This window comes from Apteryx rowi, unplaced genomic scaffold (genome assembly GCF_003343035.1).
Source record: "Apteryx rowi isolate R43461 unplaced genomic scaffold, aptRow1 scaffold_335, whole genome shotgun sequence".
NCBI lineage: Eukaryota > Metazoa > Chordata > Aves > Apterygiformes > Apterygidae > Apteryx > Apteryx rowi.
In genome coordinates, this window is record NW_020449808.1 from 852,278 (window position 1) to 868,877 (window position 16,600).

The following is a 16,600-nucleotide window of genomic DNA, read 5'->3' on the forward strand; positions in this document are numbered from 1 at the left end:
AATAGCTTATTTATACCAAAGAATCTCTCAGAGAATATTCATAATAATAACATGACTTCTCAGGCAGTCTGCACCAAAATGCTATTGTCCAAGTTGAAGTGCAAGACTATTATGTTGTACAGTTTTGATCAGGGCTATCAGAAAGGCACTGCAAGAAAGGCATCTCCTTCAGGCACTACCTTAAGGCTAATATGCTCACACCCAGTCACTTGCTGCCAGCCCTGCGGATGACAAGAGATGCCCCCTCTTTGCTCTCCCCCACTTCAGCTTTCAGGCTCCTTGTCCCAGCCACCACCACCTTCTCGCCTCCAGAGACCTGCCCCAGGCAGCTGCTTGCCTGCCTGGCTGCGTCTGGTGCCCTCAATGCATATGGACCAAGCAAATGTTTAGAATAATTTCCTGAATGAGGAACTCTGTATTTTGCATGCCTGTGATGTCATGTATTTATTGCTCAGAAAGTGCTATATGTTTTACTGACAAGGACACAAAATAGGAGGCTCATAAATGGACTCAGGTGCTGCAAGACTTAATGTTTCACTTGTTGCCTAGAGCAACCAGCAAAACTGTCAAGGACCCAGGAGCACATGTTCTCAATAAAGCTCATGAGCATAAACAGGGAAGCACAAGACCCCAGCACTTGAGTGGGGGCATTGCCTAGGCTTGCCTATGGAAATAATTGAGAAGAAATGTGATACAAACCCTCATTCTCTTAGGCAACTAATTTCAGGCTGCTGGATTTCCCCATCTGGTATTTTCTTGCGTACCTAGGTGCCTATGGCAGCTCTTTCCCACAAAATACAGCTGGAGTGCTTAAAATTCCTACAGGAGGAGAAAAAACAGGATTCGAGTTCTTGCCACATCTAACTAGGTTTAACCAGCATCTCCTGTCACTGAGCTGAATGCTCTGATCACTAGACTGCTAGGGAGATTCATGTCCTTGATCCCTCCTATTACAGCTATTCCATCTTGCATGGAATAATTTTTTGGAATAATCTTTTTTTGTGGACTAGAGCAGGAAAAATATGCAGGATAGGAAAGGCGGAAATCAATCCTTCCTCTAGTGAGTATGGGGCTATTTAGGTGAGTATGGATTACTAAGTATTCACAGTCCCAGAGACAACACGGGCATTGCCTCTCCCAGACAARTACCCTCAACACCAGGTTTTAGCATCCTTTTTTCTCTCTCTTGCCCCATTAGGATTTAATTATTTTTGCAAAAGGAGAAACTCCRAAGGACTTCCTCCAAGAGAAGGAACTAAGAAATTCAGACCTATTGCCTGTAAAGTGGAAGAGTGGAGTCAAAGTTCCTTCAAACAGGAGAGAGAAATGAACATCASTTCATCTATCTGGGAATGCTCTAGCTGTTTTATTCTTGGAAAAGGGGTCTGCTCTCTGGCATGCTTTGTTTGTGCAGAGTACTAACTGGAAAGTGGTTTCTCAGAATGAACCCTACAGGTAAATGAATGTGTATTCTATAAATTCTAGGATTTAGGTGGGAGACCTCAGCTGGTGCAGAATAACTGTCCCTATTTCTTGCACATCTCCTTGATGTATGGAGCAATTTGGGCTTTGAAAAAAAGGAACAGTGCTTAAAGAGCACAGCTGGAACATGGCTTTGTGGGGATTGTTGCTCACAGTACGAACATAGGAAGACAGGGGATAGTGTAGAAATCAAAGCTAGCAACGTAGCAGTTATTCTCTCTTCCCATCAGGGATGTCGTCAGTAGCACAAGGCTGAGTGTGCATTCAGCAGATGAATGAAAGGAGCCAGGACCTTCTAATTCCCATTAAACTTTCTCAGTTTTATTACAAACCTTGTAAGGGTTTTTGCTCAGCTAGTTTGTTGTTAGGATAAGTACACTGCTTGCTTGAGATCATTCCTCTAGACTCTCATGAAATAACCTAGTCTCATTGTCTGCTATGCCTTTGTCTACATACGCACTGGTTAGCATTTCTAGCGTGGTATAATGCAATACTCTCTGAAGTAGGAGTAAGTGGCACCATTTACAGAAAACAATCAAACTGTACAAATATTCCAGCATTTACAGAAAATGTAAGTCAGAAAAGGGCTGAGATATATTTATGCATACTCTAGATTAAATCAGTAGGTCCACAATGATAAATCCCACTCAGAACTAATTTTCATATTTGAAGCTTAAGGAAAAAGCATACAATCCATATCATGTCTTATATTCATTGAATAGATAACAGGTGGATGAAGACAGCTCATATAAAAATCAATAAGAAGCAGCGGTGAATTCTGTGATGGGTGCCTTAGCACACATATATACATATATAGCGTACATAGATATATGCACATACACAGTTTAGTACCTTTAGCTAACTGGGCTGAGTAAATCATCCTGCTTAGAGCTCCAGGCTACCATAGCTTAAGTTTAACTGGGCAARGCGAACTTCTAGCAGTGCAAACATATCATCAAATTCTGTCAGGTAAACATCCAGGAGCCACAATATTTGAGTTAGATTACATTATTTGTATGTGTGATGCAGCTTGATCATTTACAACAAAATCAGCAAATCATTTTGTTATTAATACTTGCTTAACCTTTACAAAAAAAAATCTATGGTTCCTTTAAATGTTTAAAAATAAACTTTAATTTGAAAACTATGTTCTTTCATGTCTTTTTTGTCTTTGGTGCTTGTTTTGCGTCATGACTTTCATGTTTGTTTAGGATAAACAAAAGTTCATATTGTACTGGTTTGTCATGTTATATGTGACTGGTTACTTGTGAAAAAAAATGTAAGATTATAACAAGACAGCTTATGAAAACTTAGGAGCATGGCATAGCTTGCAGAGCAGGGTCACTGTACATATGATCCAGATTACACATTGCTTTATAAAGCATCAGCCAGACTCAACAGAGAGCCAGTAAAACTCCCATGTAGCTGGAGTTACTCATTTCAATCAGTTTCAACTGTATTAAAATAATATTAGTATCACTGTGCACTAGTTATAGCCCATGCAGAGATTTATTTCAGAAAACCTTAGGATAAACCATTGCAACAGTCAAACCATGTGGCTCTCAAAGGGACTCATAGTGTGTGCAGCACTCAGAAAGAACTTCCTAAAATCCAGAATAAAAAGCAATAGCAGTAAGAGAGGATTTGGGACTCAAAAGGAGTAAGATCAGCTGTAGCCAACCATTAAAGATATTGCTTGCTTTGTGATGGAAAGTTCTAATTCAGTCACTATAAATAGAAAATGCATTAATTGGAACAAGTGAATGATAACAGTGCAAGCCTGCAGTGGTTCTTTTTTGTCTGATCATTTGTTTTTTTATGTGCCATCTACACATAAATTTTATTCTTTCAGGGCAACAGGGCTAAGACAGCTGCAGAGTGATCACTTAGAAGCTATCAATGCTATCTATTCTTTGCTTACAGATGAAAGGTAAAAACAAGAGGAGAACAAAGTCCTAAAATGGCTTCTGGAATATTTGTGTAAGCCAAATGCCATAAATTATGATCCAGAAAGAAAAATAGGGCCTGGTTCTCTGCATCCGAGCTCCTTTAGGTGATAAGAAGGGATGATGTCTAGAGAGCAAGCTGAGGTTCTGCAACTCAAGGACGGACCAGGCCCAGCAGCAGTTAAATCAACTAAATTACATTAATTTATGCCACTAACACGAAATCCACCCAAAACTTTAGGTTGGCTGCAAATTAACAGAACTGCTCTTTGCCCTTTACCCCTGGTATTTCCCAACCCCTCTCCCAGCCTGTCCTGCAATGATGAAGGAAGAGAGGACAGCTCTCCAGGTTTGTATTTCCAGAGTTTTCCTCTACGTTAGCAATTCTCTATTTGCCCTGTATGGTCACGAACAAGTTCTTCAGCGTGGATGAAGCTGAGGAAACCAGCACAGTGGGAACTGGCAGAGCTAGCTAGAATCTACCACCAATGCTATGCTGTCAGAAAAGGCCTATAAAAGTATTGAAATTTCTATGAAAAACAGAAAAATCTGACCCAAGTCAACAAAAATAACTAATCCAAACAGAAATGTTTCAGAGCTTTGACAAATTCTGGCAACCCAACAGATATTTTGGAAATCAAAATGAAAACCTGCGGGTTCCATGTTTCTCCTCATTTCACTGCTAGACACAAACCTCAGTAGGTGTTCTTTGGTTCATGTCACATACCAGCACTTGCTTCATTTTAAGGCTGTTTAGATTGCCATTCAATACTTGATAATTGTGCTCCAGTGAAACAATCATATCACCTTTCCAGGGAACACCATGTCAGCTAACCTGACCTGCCAACTGTTAGCAGAGCCATTCACACTGGGCATGTAGTTCTCCCTCTGCTGTTGGGGTGATGTGTCTCCAGGGCTCCCAGTGCCACGTGGTGGTGGCCCACAGCATCACAAAATGGTTGAGGTTGGAAGGGACCTCTGGAGATCATCTAGTTCGGCTCTACAAACAGCACAATAATTCAGTGATGTTGCCCCTGCCTCCAACAACCACTGGCTTGGCCAGAGACAGTACCACTGGGCTCAGCTCAGTTGCTACCCCACAAGCACTGAGTGCCATTCGAGATGCCTGACAATACCCTACCTGGCCTCCAGGTCCCCTTCCAGAAGGGCACAGCTCTACCACATATCCAGTGACAGCACCATATAGATGTCATGGATACCCTAAAGCAACTCAAAAGACACTAAAAGACACAGGTGCCAGCAACCAATTTGAGCCCTTTGGATTTAATAGCCCTTGATATATTATTCTTCCATGAATTCATCTAATTGCTTTTTGAAAGCTCTGAAACTTTTGGCATCTGAAGTATCCTGTGGCAAAGGGTTCCACATTTTAACTATGAGGTGTATACAGAACCATTTCCCTTCATATATTTTGAATGTGCCACCTGCAAGCTTGAGCTGATGCCCCCATGTTCCTGTGCAGGAAGAAAGGGAGAAGAGGTGCTCCTTGTTCACTTTTTCCTACCACTTCTGATTTTAGAGCTCTCTCATAACCCTTCTCAGCTGTTTCTTTCCCAGTCTGAAGCATTCCAGTCCAGTTACTCATTCAGAAGCTATTCTGTGTTCTTCTTTGTCCTTGTCCCTCTTTGGTGAGTTTCTCCCTGTTTTACTAACTCTTTTTCAGATTTCAGGATTCTTGAGAAAAATCAAAATGGCTGCTCTTTTTTTTTTTATCAATGATGTATTAACTACAGCTCTTCTTTGAGTAACTCAGAGTTTGATAACTGTTTATTTCTATTTTTAAAAGGAACTGTGACCAATGGGTTTAGTTTTCTCTGAAATCTGGATTTGCGGTGAATTTATGTGTGTTTGGATATAAAAACAACATGGGAAGAAAATAATCAAATTTGCAGTTGAAGTTCATAGCATACACACTAGAGGGGAAAAGTTCTTTGTACTGACCATGCTGATGATCAATACCCATGTGCATAGTCTTGGAAATCAGTTGTTTATGTCTTAAATTTAGAATTTAGAAATTTAGAAAATTTAGAAATTTAGACTATCACAGTTCAGCAGCCTAACCAAAAATGAGACACAAGTTAGCACTCCACTTTAAATGACAATGGTGTCATCACTTCTTGTGGCACACTTTCTAAGAACTTTTATTTTCCTGGTCAGAAAAGGTATAATTTGACCTTAGGACATAACACATAAGCCATATCTGCATAAAGCTACACTGAAGAAAAAGCACTTGAATTGCATCATGAGATAAACTAGGCCAAGTCAACCATAGGCAGAGATATCATGTTATCCTCATGTTCTTTTACATTTTGAAAAACAAAAAAACACACTGATTTTCTACAGTAACTTTACCTCAGGATGGTTTGTATCAGTTAGTTACCCTGCAGCAAAAAAAATTTTTTTAAACAAAAACTAAATGCTATAGTCAAGGAATAAGAGCAGAGATGAAGAAAGCAATCAAACCCCTTTTGGGTGTTTGTTGAGTAGGTTAGCCTGGCTGGCAGTGGGGCACAAAGCAATTATTCATGTGCAAACAGCACTTTGCACACAGATTTAATTTATATATTTAAACAGACACAGATTACATTAAACCTGTTATGTGCATATGCTTCCCCTGCAACAGAAAATTACTCTTACAAAGTAAATTCATTTGATTATGATATGAAGGCTCAGTATTACGCAAGTATAACACATTTTTTCTGTCCCTCAGTTTTGGGTGGTGCTTTTCTTTTTTAAAAAACACATTGTTATAATGCTTTTCTGTTTTTCATCTTTTTTTTTTTTTTTTTTGTATTTATGAGGTTGGAACTATTTGTAGACCAATTTATAACTCCTTTCTCCTCGATCCTTCCATCAAAGGAGAACCCTGAATAGATTTCAGAAGGGAGCAACCTCCCTTCCCTTTTCTTAGGAATAGCCTAGAAAAGGCAACAACATTTATGGGGGGGATTCCCCCCAGACTGCTCTGTCATTACCTGCAGTCACATACAGAAATGGTTCAGAACCGCTGGCATGAGTGCAAAATGGTTTACAGGCAAAGGGGCAATAGAAGAGCTGTGGATTATTTAAATTCTGCTTAAGTCCTCAGAACGCACAAATTGAGCTGTGAGTCTTTACAAAAACATAGGTTTCTTACTTTGCTCTTCACTCTTGTGATTAGCAACAGTTCTGAGCATAACAGCTGCATCAGAACAACTGCATACAAATATATCAGATGCTAAATATTTTGTCAAATAAGTTGCTAGAGTTGTGGTTATATTTAATGCTGAAAATAATTGTAAGCTAAAAGGGAAAAACAAATAAAATAAAATAAAATTCAAAAGCTGCTCTACACTGATGCACTGTATACATAGTGAATAGAAAGCATGATTTTAGCAGTCATTAAATGTTTGTAGCTGGTCTGTTCCAGAGAACCCACAGCATTTTCTAGTTAGGTAGGTAAGCATCTAAGATAAAAGCACATGAAAGATTAACATTTTCATCTAGGTCAGCAAGAGTGATTAGAAAAGAGGTATTAGAAAAGAAAACAATGCAATAAAGAAGATAGTTTTGAAGATTATAGCTACCTTATACTCAACCAAATATATTTAAATTGCAAGGCTTGGAAAAGGTGATGATCTTTATGATTCATTCGTAATGTATTTATTACTGAGTTACTTTACTCTGATGATATATATTTTCCTTCTTCCTAAGGACATGCCTTTGTATTTCAGGCACTGCCTGAGAACGGAAGGCTCTCTAGTAACTTAATCACTCACACTACTGCAAAGAGAAGTAGCCTGCCCATACTAATGGCCAACAGTTTACTTGCAAAGCAGATCAGGAACCAAGAGCCATTAAAACTAATAACCCTCAGTATTTCAAGGTTAGTGAATCTAGAATGTAAAGAAAACAATAAGATTCAGCCAATTTGAAACATGTAGCTGCAAAAGATGGGCTTGGATTAATTTCCTTTTGATTACTCAGTTTCTCTCCACGAAATTTCCATGTTACCACATTCATTCCTTCAGAATCAGTTTTGATATTGAAATGTATTCTTAAAGTATATGAGATAAATAACTTTAAAAAATTGCATTTTTACTGCATCCATCATCTCTTCACTTTCACTACTCATTTTTCACCACTTTATGATTATTTTGTATAATTAGAAACCAAAGCCAAAGCCTAGAAAGAAGACAACTTCTGTTGTGTTTTTTAAAAAGCAGGATCTGTAAATGCTGCATCTCACATGATGAGAGTTTTTGGATGTACCTTTCATCCATATTTCTAGATATACTTTTAATAGTACACTATTCTAGACTACAGAGATATTGGCCAACAAGAAATAACCATACAAAGAAAATGGAACCTATTCAGCTGTACATGATCTACAGTACATATAATGCAGAATACTTAGCTTTATTTATAGTTAATAGAGTTAATAACCAACTCTACCATCAGATACTACAACCCAAAATTCAGTTTTCAAGTTCTGCTCTTTCACTTACAGGACTGTTAATTAATTAGCTATTAATAAATAAAAAAACTAAAATTATTTCAGTTCAAGCATTTTCAGAATTTCAGTAACATGCTGTTCTTTAAATGTAATAAAACTAAATGAAACTCCAACAGGACATGAACATCTAAAATGGGCTTAAGGACTAGACCTTTTCTTTTTTTTTAATTCTTGAGTTGTAAGTTTTCAGGGAAAAAAAATCTTAAGGTAGAAAATTATTATCATTTTGTAAATTTATTCAGTCAAAAAAAGGAAATATATATAAATACACACATTCATATTTTTTGAGGCAAAAACTTTCAAACTAGGAAGAGACCAAATACTTAGAATCTGATCTTTTTCTTACGTGTATTTTGTCAATGGCTTACACATGCAAGCAGAGAATGAAGGATAAAGCCTTCCTTATCATGTGATTTTATCCTGAAACTATTCACACTTTAACTAAAACAACACTAGAGGGCATTGCTGTAGTATTCTTAGTATGAAAACTGGCAACTTTGCATTTCTTTCCATGAATGTTAATTACCTCTAGTTTTAACAGAATTATTCTGTTTGTTAGCTTGTTGCAATATTGAAGTGTTAGCCATAAAAACTTCACAGCATTTAAGCAACTAAAGAGCTTTCTGGAAAACATTTTTATGCACAAAATTTTCTGCCAACGGTTAATGCACACAATCAGACACAAATAATTCTCCTTTGGGCCACATGCTGCCACTTCTAAGCTGGCATAACACCCTCCTCTAGGAGCAGTTCTTTTGCTTTCACTCACTTCACTCAAAATCAGCAGCCACGGCAGAACGAGCACACACAGGGCATTAGCTGAGGGCACCTTCAGGAAAGCAGCTCTGGCTGCCGCGGATCCGCATTAGGAGGTTACTACCCGCTCTCCATCGCTGGAGGGCTGCTGTTCCCACGGACCAGCCAGAACAACCCCAGGAGAAGACTTTCCTTAACCTGGTTCTGTCACACTGATCTAGGTTAGCTTAAATATATTTCGGTTGGGGGGTTTAATGGACCGCTTTGGCAGGTTACTGCGTGGTAAATCGATGAGGAAGGAAGGGTTGGCAATACCACCGTGGGGGGAGTGACAAGTCTGGGAGCAATATTCTCTGCTTACTCTCCCTACCCCAAAGGTGGTATTTCATGTCTGTGTGGTGTCTGACCACACCATCACACTAAGGTCTAAAGAGTCATACTGCATTCACAGTGCAGAGTCTCCTTTAGAAATAAAGGCATTTGTCCTGGGAGCTTAAAGCAGTACCTGAGTTGTCCCCATAATGTCTGAGCCTTGTGCACGTTCCAGGCATTCACATGTAGCAGCAGTGGGCGAACTTGCGGTACTTACACTCGTGCTTCAGAGGATGAGAAACCCTAAGATRAGGAACTAATAGAAATGGGAAACTCTGATAAAAATGAAGATGACCCCACCCCCAAAAAATGGGAGAAAGGAAAAAAAAAAGGAAGGGGGATTAAATTCATGTGGAGCGCACATAAAACAAAAATAAAATTATGGTCCAAAGCAGCTTTTAATTCAAGTAAGCACAGTAATGTAGCATGAAGCAAGTAAGCATAGGGACACACACTGCAGGTTAACAATCATACCATGAAAAAAGCTTTTTGATATATTTAACTTTGCCATCATATACTGTAAGCAGTTCATAACAATCCTTTTGCTCTTTACATGCAAGATGCAGGAATGCAGAAGGAACCTGTAATTGAATCACCTACTTATCCGTTCACGAAGTAGGATGGACGTGATCTATTCCAAACACATACAAAAGATTAGATTAAAGAAAAACTGAGCTCATTTAGGATAATCAGCACACCAACATATGTAATCAGAAGTCTACCGAGTGCCAAATACAGTGCATTACTATACTGAACCCTCCCTTACACAACCCAAGAGATGTGATACCATACTGGAAAAAAAGGAAATGTCGTGTAGTTAAGCAAAATGAACTAAAGTAATGATTCTAAATAACACTCGCTACCACCTGGGTCAAATCAATAAAATCAGCAGTGCAGTCAGGCAGGTTCTGTGTTGGCATAAAAATATTTGAATAAAGCATAGAACTGGATCTTCTGGGAAGGCTGTTTAACTTTTGTTTGGAAATCTGCAGACAGAAACATACATGGAAAAACTATATGGTACATTCTCCGTGAATCCAGCATATCTGAGACTCACTGGACCTATTGTGTGGGCACCATAGAGCTGACCTGTGCATGACAACGGATCATGTCTGGAGGACAGTGCTATTGTTAAATTAACATTTTCAAACCTCTGAGGGTATCCAATGGACACTTTGGACAACTTGATAACTCAACTGACAAGCAGTCAAAAAGCTAATAAACTGGACCTGAAAGGATGCAGACAAAGCTTTACATAGCACAGAAGGCTGACTGAGAAATAAACTGCTATTATTTGTATAGTGTTCAAGGAATTAGGATTTTGGCTTTTTTCCCACAATGCTAAGCAATGCAGTACCTACATTACAAGTGACTATCAATGACATTCAAGATTCAGTGTTCGGGCTTCCTATACCATACTCCCCAAAATTTGAGGTACCTAAGAGTGAGACCCATATAAGTCAGCACATTAAGGTAATCTATTGGAGATTACAGAGTTGGGAGTATTTTAATACTGATGCTTCTCTGGGATTCAAAAGCTTTCCAGCAAACAATGGCACAGAACTTCCTTCTCTTTGGTGACTGAAGCACTAAGCCCTGAGCCCTGACGTAGAATTAGGAAATCAATTCTTTTTGTTCAAAAACTGCACAAGTATGTCCTTTCTTTCAAAAAATGACCAGAGAAGTCACATTTGGTAGTGGGAAGATGTGGGTTCCAGAAAATACCCCAGTGAATTCTCACTACAAATATGGCCAGTCCTATACTTAGGAGCAGATGGAACTTTACCAACAGAAACGAGTTTCTCTGCTTTAGGACTCTAAACTTTGGATTTGCACACTTAATTCCTGCCTAGAAGTCTTTGAAGATTTAGCTCTTTATGTACGTCAGTTGTAGAAAGGGCTACACTAAGGAAATAGCTGCTTTCTAAATGTGTAATTCCATTTACTGGAAGCACCTCAACTATACTCCAAACACACTGTGATACTGAACTCAGGGTATTTAATTGCCTTCAGCATCTTAGCTCAAAGCCCATTCCCAGTTTGGTGTGCCTCGATTTCCCTGTGCAAGCATGGCCCCAATTCACAGTGCTGGCACGAGGACAGGTAACACAGAGCCTGGATGATGTCCAGCTATCACAGCTACTTGATGGACCTCCTTAGGCTGAGCAGTAGCCATTTTCAGGCTGCATACAAATCACATTGGCCTTGAAGCAAGCAACTTCAGGGCCTTCCCAGGAAACTCCTGCAAGAAAGTATATTGAGTTGTATTTTCAGCCACACTACCCCAAAGGCAAATACAATAGCTGAAGACCTGGATCCAGTTACTCTTGAGATAAGGGAACCCTGAGGGAGGGCGTGATCTCTTAACAAAAGGGGCATCTAAATTTCCCCCTAAAACTTCTAGGGCTGCATCAGAGCTGTTTTCACGGGGTGTTCCTACAGGTAAGCAACATGGATGTGCAGCTAGCTACATTAGTCTGGATCTAATCCTGAAAGCTGCATACAGCAATGTAGATAAAGCCAAAAATACCTCTATTAGATATACTGGCATTTACCATATATAGCATATATATGCCACATGGCATATACCATAAGCTCTTTGGTTTGATTTACAGTAGGAAGAAGACATTTTTATTTTAGTAAAATCAAATCAGATCAATGCAAGTTAATTCTGATTCAGAAACCAGAAAAATATTTTTTCTTTTAGCCTTCAGAAATAAAGAAAAAGTTAATTTGATTTGCCTGTCAGCACTGAAAACCGAAGTACAGCTCATCTTCTCTCAGTCCAATATACACTATTTGTACATATCAAGTCAGTTTGTATGACGTTGGAGAGTTTATCCATGCTTCCCACTAGCTTTAGCCTATACAGTATGGTCGAGATTCTTGCCTCACTGCATGTTGTTTCACAAAGAAAATACACTAGTATACCTGACCGATCAGGCTTGTCCTGTATGGAGAAGAGATTTCAGCATTACAGGATAAAGTGACAATTGACTTTCTCAGAATTTTACGTTAAATTCAACTGAAGGGACAAAATACACTCCCGACAAACTAAAACATATGAAAGGATCTGATGTGTAATAGCAGAGTATATCCACCTGAGTGGCAGATAATAATAAAAACAGCATTAACTAACTGTGCTGCCCACAGAGCACAGGGGAGGAAACCCTCAAAACAACCTTGTCGTTGCCACCAAGGACAGAAGCAAGAGCCTCAAAGTTCAGACAAGGCTCAGATGAGCTTGATCTGTCCCTGCATTCACAACACAAAACGTAGCAAATGACATAATTGGAGGACAAGGCCAGGCTTGAACCCCACTCATGCTTGGGGGATCCGTGGCAGTGACTTCACACCCCACTTCACACCCCACTTCACACCCCTGGGGTGCCTGGCTGCTGAGCCAGCCTCACAGGCACCCAGGCACTGCACAATGACTAATAATATTAGCAAAACTAGATAATTGCTCACTGGATTTAGAATTTATAGCTATTATTATTAATTTATTATTGTGCATATTATTGTTTAGTGTTTCTAAATAATAAATTGGATTTATTTGGTTTGGATTGGCTTAAATGGATTAGATTATTTAAATTGGATTTATTTAGAAGTGCTCCCAGACCTCTCACCTGACCCTCAGCACAGAAAGTAATTGAGATTGACCACTCTCCCAAGACTGGCTGGTCTGTTTACTCCTTGTTTTGGGCAGGGCCAGGAAACAGAAAATTGGTGGTCTTTTTGGTTATACCTGGTTATACCTCACACTCATCTGCTCCTGAAGCAATGCAAAGGCTAGCAGAAAATTTTAATCATTTTGGAATACTGCATACTGCTTCAAAGCATACTGGTACTTCAATATACATATCTTTGTATGATGTATATGATACATACCATACATCACATATTACATTCGCTTTGATAAGAATGTCACTGAAAATATAGTCCACACTTTCTAAAATCAATGATTTAACTGGGCCACTTTATTCTTGTTGATAAATTTACTGTATATAAACTGTAGTATAGTCATCAAAATATACCAATTTCAAAGGCTCTTTTTGGAATAAGGACTCTTCAGTATCTTAGGACTTTATAAGAGGACTTTCTAGTATTATTGGGCTTTCCTCTCATATGCACTAGATCAGTATGAGGAAGTAGGTTCCCATGCAAACAGATACAATATCCGCAAGAGGCACTGAGAATCCTCCCTTAGCTTACATCCTACAGGCAGGTGAGAGGTGTGGACTTCAGTTCTCTCAGGCAGAAGGGGAAACTACAAATGAGATGCTGCCTCTTGTGAATGCACCAGGATATCAGAACAGGACCAGGAACTCAGAAGGGGTTTGGATTTGTTTGAATAAAACCCTACCAAAAACAAAAAAACATCCTGAGCTCAGGGAGCACCCTGCAATAGGCATCTGAATCTTGCAAATGTCTAAAATTTAGGTCACATCTATTTAGGACACTCAGCATCATTTTTGACTAGTTCTACATGGCTTCACACTGAGCTACTTGAAGGGTTTTCTTGTTCAACTGCTTAAAATCCAGTTCTGAAACACTCAGCTCTCCCCACATGAGGTATACAATTCCCGTGGACTTCATCTCAGGACTCAGGATTCTGCTCCCAGGAGAAGGGACCAAAACCCGGGAATTGCAATGCTAGGATGTAGAATGCATAGGTCTTCTATGGATGTATCACTAAGATCTCTTGAAGTGCTTCATTGGCAAAGGTGTCTTAAAGTGAGTGTGCTACTAAGTTGTCTGAATAGCACACTGTACGTTTCTGTAAAGAAGAATCTGAACAATTTTATCTCAACTATAAACTTATTAATGCTTGGGTCAAAAATTAGGAAGATGTATAAGGATTCTAAGGAATGATTTCCCATAGGCATATACATAGTCATTTCTTAATCCTGAACTTTCTTAAATTAATATTCCATCAAACTGCCAAGACTAACTGAATTCCTTCAAACAGTCATTATATCAAAGCTATTGCATGACCCTATGAATCAAAGAACACATTCAGTCCTGTGTATATTCTTTGCTTGATGCTATACCCCCCGATGATTCAGGAAAATATAGATGTAATATTAGAGGGTCATTTGGTTAAAGCTTCCTTTGAAGTATGAAGACTAAAGGATAGGCAATAACTCAAACAAATATAAGCAACTCATCTAAGAACTGAACACTAAAACATCCACCATCTTAATGTTTTCATACTACTCGAAGCTAATACATTACCTAATTGCATACTATTCTTTGAACTAATATGAAACTCAGGGAATTTTAAAGAAATACATGAGACAAAAGGAATGCAAAGCATCTTATCATCAGATGAGGTATTACAACTAACAGATTTAATGTAAGGATTATTGACATTTATATGCTCATATTTTACCTTGCAGTCTGTTTTCAAACTAGATAGTGCATTTGAGCATTATTTTTGACTTTGGCCTGAGCACAAGCGTAATTGCAAATCAAGGATTTGGGGGTTTTTTTGGTATGCATCAGAAAGGACAAGTATAAATGTTTAGGCAATAGCAATGTTCACCTTTGTGAATGAAAGTTTTCTCTTGCCATTGGACAACTTGTGATAACACAGACACTAGAAATATATGACCACACTTCTGATAGGTGGAGATAGAAAATATTTTTCAATTCTCTTTATAGAACAGACTGTGCTCTATCCAGATGTATCTACCATAGGCTAAAGAAGTATCGGGTAATGGAAGTTACCCAAACTTAAGAGAGAGAGCATGCTGGAGTGAGAAACAAATCAGCTACAAACTGCTAATTGCTGAAAAATAATCATTTCCATAGGGATATGATGAAACTGAGTTATTTGCTCTAGTAACCATCTTACGCTTCAGAGGATTTATTGATGGAGAACTTAAAAAAAGAGCTAATAAGTATCTTGGAAACTTTATGGAACATTTTTATTGTTCACAATTGAGATCACTTGGGGTTAAAACTTTGTTGCAGACAACTAAGCTGGGTGGCCACCATTTTTCAGTCTGTAAACCTTTCTCTACAGCAAACATTTGCTGTCAGATGGAGTTCTGTAACAATTCAAAAGTGAATACTAATAAAATAAGTACAATGTACTCCTATAGTATCAGGTTTATACAAACTTGCTTTCCTATACATAAAGACCTATCCTTTTCATACACAATTCTTTCCATATACAAGACACTTGGTTGATATAAAAATTTACAAGCTTAAATTTTCCTCGCTTACTTGAATTACACAAATATTCAAGATAATTATGGAAACTCCTAAAAATCTCTATTTATCTCGTTGCGGGGATCCCTATGCATCAAGGAAGACACCATCATCACAGCCATATATCTTTATCTATTGTCTCACTATGTGTGTCTCAAGTCTGGAACAAAACTTTAAAATATCTATTTTGTTTAGGGTTCAGTATTAACTTCTTTGATAGTAATTTGTAAGGATTAGTTAATGACATTTGGGGCATTTCTAGAACATTTTATGGAAATCTTTATTTACATGTTACAAATGTATTATAAATGTTAAGTCATTCAGTCAAAAAAACAAATAAATGTAGTCTTCTAAAAAACAGAGAAAGTAAAAGAGAGACCTTTCCTTGTGTAGATTTCAGACTGCAATGGGTAAAGTCTTCAACTCCCCCAAACCACATTTTTTTAATAAACTCTATAAAGGAATAAAAAGTTACTCTCTATTTGCAATGAAAGAAAAGAGAAGTTCAGGAAGGTGATTTTTGAACTATAAACTTTGCATCATCTTACTTTTCTCTTATTTTAAAGAGTAAATCTTAATTTAGACCAACTTTTCAGAGTTCTAGAACTCTTAAAGAAACTATTTTTTTTCTAATAAACCACTTTAGAACTTTATCCTCTAAACTCTGAGATGACCATGCCCTGGGTATAAGTCAGGAAATACTGTAAATAAGAGAATTACTTTAGTAACACTAAGTGTGAATATGTGAGTGGTAGTATAACCTTGTATTTGCATTTGAGTGTGTTTTGTATGTAATAGCAAGCCTTTATACAATTGACATTATAATTATGAAAGTAGTAAAATTTTTTCTGCACAAATATAGCAAGTTCATCTGTTGTAGTACAGGTTAGTAATATACGAAAGACAAGTGAATATATATATATTTTTTTAGTAGTTGAAATTAATTTGTTACCTAGCAATACCGATGTCTCATCTCACCTACTGAACATTGATGTAGCTTAAGGGATAACACTGGCAGCGGTCTGAATCAGTGCTGGAATCCTAAAGATGATCTGAGAGTTTTCTCGTAAATGAAAAACACTTTCAACTCTGTGGCATATGTAATAGCAGATTGCAAATTCATGTRCTGGAGACGCTCCCAAGACAATCTCACAAAGATTGCTGAAAACCAATGAAAGGGCAACAGTGGCTGATATTTGAATCTAGCCAGCCCACTAAAGTATGCTTTTTTCTTCCTTTCCTCATTATTCAAAAACATTTGGGAAGGAAAAGATATAAATCTCTGAACTGAGAGAATAAAGTGCAATAC